This window comes from Chenopodium album, chromosome 13 (assembly GCF_948465745.1).
Source record: "Chenopodium album chromosome 13, dcCheAlbu1.1, whole genome shotgun sequence".
Lineage (NCBI taxonomy): Eukaryota > Viridiplantae > Streptophyta > Magnoliopsida > Caryophyllales > Amaranthaceae > Chenopodium > Chenopodium album.
The window spans coordinates 35394785-35400142 of NC_137846.1; the positions used below are offsets into that span (position 1 = coordinate 35394785).

At 41.2% G+C, this 5358-nt stretch overlaps 1 pseudogene; it reads right to left on the reverse strand.

The window, feature by feature from the left end:
* Positions 1-384: 384 nt before the first annotated feature.
* LOC145577185 (small nucleolar RNA R71) lies at positions 385-483 on the reverse strand (annotated as a pseudogene).
* Between the last annotated feature and the right edge of the window lie 4875 nt (positions 484-5358).

The following is a 5358-nucleotide window of genomic DNA, read 5'->3' on the forward strand; positions in this document are numbered from 1 at the left end:
AAATCCTAGAATAGCCTTGAAGGAGCTTGGAGTGCCCGGGGCATATAGGTTTGAGAGTGGAATAGCTCCACCTACTACTCCGGTAAATGACTTCGAAATCCGGCCGGCAATGATCACCTTGATTGAGAGAAGGCAATATAGTGGGGCTAAGAATGAGAGCCCATTGAACCATTTGAAAGAATTTGAAAAATATTGCAACACTATCAAAGTCAATGGGGTCTCTCAAGAATTCATCCGCCTCAAGTTGTTCCCTTTCTCTCTATTAGGAAGATCTTTGGAGTGGCTAGACAAGGAGGTGAAGCCCAACTCCTTGAGAACTTGGGATGATGTTACAAAGGCTTTCTTGTCCCGTTTCTATCCCCAAAAGAAGACGGCGGAGGCAAGAGCCTTGATTCAAGGGTTCAAGCAAAGGCCGAGTGAGAGCCTTTATGAAGCATGGGAGAGATTCAAAGAGTATCAAAGGGAGTGCCCTCACCACGGAATCCCCACATACCAAGTGATCCAAATCTTCTATGGCGGTTTAAGTCCCCAAGGCAAGTCATGCCTTGATGGAGGGGCCGGGGGCCCTATCATGAACAAAACCAAAGAAGAAGTTGTGGACATCATTGAGGACGTGGTGACATATTATAGGGATTGGCAAGATGGGGAGAGGGACTCTTCAAGCAAGCAATCTTCATTGTATTCGGTGGACCATCTCAATGCAATCAACAACCTTTCCTCCCAAATGACAAATTTAGGAAAGGAGGTCACCGCAATCAAAGCTAAGTTGGAGAGCACTTCTACCTCTTCTCAAGCTTCTAATCTTCCCTCCCAATTTAAGGGGAGAGGTACTCCTTCTAACTCTCAACCCCCTCCCTCTTCACATAATATGCCTTTAGGTTGCTTGTTTTGTGATGCATGTGGATCGTATGATCATGACTCTAGTGTTTGTCCTAATGAATGTGTTGATGAATTTGACAACAATGAGTGTGAACATGTTAATTTTGTGTCAAACAAAAATGTTCAAAGGTTTGATAATCAAAAAGGCCAATGGAATAGGAATTACCAAAACCAAGGAAATTTTGACAACTATAATCATAATGGTGGTTATAGGAACCAAGGGAATCAAGGTTCTCGTGGTAACCATAACCAAGGTTATAGTAGCCAAAATCAAAGCCAAAACTATGGTAATCAAAATCATAATTATGGTAATCAAAACCAAGGTTATGTAAATCATAACCAAGGTAATGGAAACCATAATCATGGTGGTGGTAACCATAATCAAGGTTATGGTTCAAATCAAAATAGGAGTAATTGGAACAATCAAGGAAGGGGAAATTTTCAAAACAATGCTCAAAGAGGTCCCCCACCCGGTTTTGTTCCAAAGACTCAAGGTGAAAATTCCTATTCACAACCTTCATCTCCTAGGACAACCTTGGAAGAGTTGATTGATAATCAAACCAAGATCATTAACACCTATATGGCGGTTAGTGATAAGAAATTCAATGAGGTGATGACCCACAATAAGATGCTTGAGACTCAAATTACCCAATTAGCAAGCACTATTAAGGATTTTGCTAGTCCTTCATCTTTGCCTTCCCAAGGTGTTGAACCAAAGAAACCCGTGTACTCTATTGCCACAAGTGGTGGAAATGATTTTGATGAGGGAGTTTCTTGTTCAAAAGAAGGAAGAGATGAGTGTGGTGCTAAGGAGAATGAAGAGGAAAAAGTTGAGTCTAAGGAATTCTTTTGTGAGGTTGACAAAAGAGAAGAGTGTGTTGGTGAAAGGATGAGTGAGATAGAGAGATTTCCCGATCTACCATATCCCCAAAATATTTGAGATTCAAAATGGATGAGCAATTTGGGAAGTTCCTTGAAATTCTTAAGGATGTTCATGATTCTACACCCCCTACCGAGCCAATTCCCGACATGCCTAAGTACTCCAAGTTTCTTAAGGAGATCTTAGAGGAGAAGGAGGATTTTGATGAGGGTAGTTCGGTGGAAGGAGGGAAGTGCTTTAGTGCTCTTATCCATGGTGAACTCCCAAGGAAGATGGAAGATCCGGGGAATTTTTCAATCCCTTGTCAAATTAAGGAAATGGTTTTTGAGAATGCTTTGTGTGATCTAGGGGCTAGTGTTAGCATTATGCCTTTCTCGGTTTTCAAGCGGCTTGATCTAGGTGAGCTTCAATCATCTAAGATAACACTTCAATTGGCCGACCGTTCTATTAAGCTTCCTAAGGGAAGAATTGATGATGTCCCCTTAAGGATTGGAGAGTTTGTTTTTCCGGTGGATTTTGTTGTTTTAGAGATTGAGGAGGATGAACATATTCCAATCATTTTAGGGAGGCCTTTCTTAGCTACCTCGGGAGCTTTAATAGATGTCAAAGGAGGTCAAATTACTTTGAGGTGTGGGAAATTAGAAGAGAGTTTTAAGTTAAAACCAATGCATGAGTCTTTATCTTGTGTCCAAGATATCGCATGTGCTAGTCTTTCTCGTTCCATTGATGGTATGTGCATGATTGATCCTTCTACTAATAATGTTTTTGAGATTGTTGATGATGTTTGTGCAAGTATTAATGATGTTAGTGAAGAGGAATTTGTGATTCAAAAGGCACGGGATGAGAAAGATATTGGTTTTCCAAATTGGCTCAAGCTTAATTCTCATGAGGAAGAGAGAGCTTCCATGATTAAGGATTTTGAAGTCAAGCCGAAGAAAAAGGCCCGTGACTCGAAGAAAACAAGGAAAAGGAAGAAGTTGAGAAGTGAAAAAGAAGAATTTGAAAAGAAGTTTGTGAGAGTTTCATCAAGCGATAATGAGAAGTTGCCCAAGGTTGAGGAAGAATTTGCTCTATCAACCACCTTGAAGAAGGTGGTGTTCTTTGATCCTCCATGATTAGGAGGAAGGGTCGAGCTTAGGACCTTAAGCAAGCGCTTCCCGGGAGGCAACCCGGAGTTTCTAACCTTTCTCTTTGATTTTTGAATTTTCTCATTTTTGTTTCTTTTATTACTTTGTCTTTTCTTTTACTTTTCTACTTATTTGGATTTTTAGGATGTCCGTTTGCGGGATTGGAATTCAACAAATATGCATGATGGATGGAAGGTGTTCATGGCACAAATCATATTTTGTTCGATTCTAGTCGAAATTTGAGGTAAAAGGGTAAGAATTTTAGAGAGGTAAGATAGGAATTTCATATTTTGAAAGTTGGAGGAAATTGATACTTAGTGAATTTTTGTGGTGTGTACATGAATTTTCAACTTTGAGGACTTTGAAAATGATTTTAGCTACTGCCTATGTTGTTCCTCATCACCATCATGATTCATGTGCGCACCCAAATAGGCAGTAAGTATCAAATTTTTGAGAAAAAAAGAAGGAAGGAGCACGCACAGGGATGTGCGGCCGCACACGAGGCATGTGTGGGCGCACAGCCTGCGTGTGCGGGCGCACATCAGCTCTGTGCGGCCGCACAGATGCTGGACGTGCATTTATCTTCTTCTTCCTCCTTCTTTTTCCCTTCACTCCTTCATTCATCATCTCCTAACTCACGACACTCTCATTCAAACCCTCCTTTGTGTGCACTCCTCCACCCTCATTCATCATCCAAAATCACTCAAATCCTCACTAAAATCACTCCATTCTCACTCAAAATCACTCACAAATCTTTCTACACTACAAATTCCTCACAATTTGACCCAAATTTCACTCACTCTCTCTCCTACTCTTGGTGGCCGAAAATTGGGGGTTTTGTGTGGAGTTTGAATTGCTTGCTCAAAATTGGTTTATCTTGCTTCTTTTATGGTATAATCACTAATCCTTGCTTTAATTTTGCCTATTATATCATAAATTTGCATGAATTACAAATTTGTATGAGCATGAATAGTGTAGTATTGATTTTGTGATTTTTGATGCTTGTTCTTGATTTTGGTTGTGATTTGGTGATATTTGATGATTGACTTTGCATGACATTGTGTTGTTTGTTGATTTTGTAGCGATTTTCATCAATTTTGGTTGAATTCTTGTGAGTTGAAATTTTGGAAAGTTGGTAGTATGTGGTGATTTCGGTATTGGCTTTGTGTTTGCTCGTGGATTGATTGAAAAGGAATTTTTCTTGGTACATTGATATTGTTGATTGGTTTGGAATTGGTTTGATTGAAAGGAATTGTAAATTTGGAGTTTGGTGATTTTGGTAGTAAGCGGTGAATTTGGGTGTGGTGCTCTTGGTTCTTTGGTTTGTTACTTGATTGGTTGTTGGTGATCTTCTATACCTCTCACAATGTCTAAATACCTCAAGAAACTCACCAAAAAGCGAAAAACCGATGTTAGCATCGAGGAACCTCCCCGCCTAAGTACCTCCACTAGGCCTAGTACATCTTCTAGGCCTAGTACTTCCAACCCATCTTCCACTCAAACACGACCTTCAACCTCTCTTCCAAAAAAGAAAAATTTCACCGATAAACAAAAAGCCTTCTACCAAAATCTGAAAGATGAAAGAACCCTCAAACAAACCCGCCATTACTTTCAATCCGATATGCTGAAGTTGGGGATTGATAATGATGTGCGGTCATTGCTTTTGAATTTGAGATTGGGGACTTTCATCGCCGATGCCTACCGCACCTACAAGGAGCCTACCTTGGAGTTCTTGGCTACCTTGGAGCTTGTACCCATTGGAGGGGTATATAGGGTGCGGTTCCAATTGTTCAACAACATTTTTGACCAATCTTTGGAGGAGTTCAACGCTGCTTTGGACTTTGATCCCCATGGGGATATTATTAACGTTGAACACTTCATCTTCCCGGATTATGATCAAGATTCTTGGTGGGAAGACATCTCCGGTGGTAGTGAGTTCATCGCCAACAAGGCCAAGATCTCGGACGTGTACCAACCTTGTCTTAGGGTTGTACACCGTCTATTGGGCTATGTTTTGTTCCCCAAGCAAGAGATGGGGAAATTGAGTAAATTGGAGCTCAAGGTCCTTTGGCTATCTACTCGCCCGGAGTTTGTGGGCCGGTTGAACTTGGGTTATATCTTCGCCCAATATTGCTTGGAACTTCGCAAAAGGAGGACGGGGGAGATCCCATGTGGGGGTATGGTAACTAGGCTTTTGACTCACCTTCGCCTCAATGATTATCTCCCATTTTGTAAGGAGATCGGGGATGCAGATTCCATCTACCTCGATATGCAACAATTGGGTCAAATCCAATTTATCTCCAAGGGTTTTAGTGAAGGGAGATATGAGTGGCTAAGGGGCAACGAGCATTGGTGCTTCTTGCCTAACCCTAGCTTGACTTCTTTGGCTAGGATTGCCGACAATGTTTGGCATGTTCCCAGGTCCTTCCGGCATCCCAACTTTGATTCCGAGGAGGATGAAGAAGAAGAAGA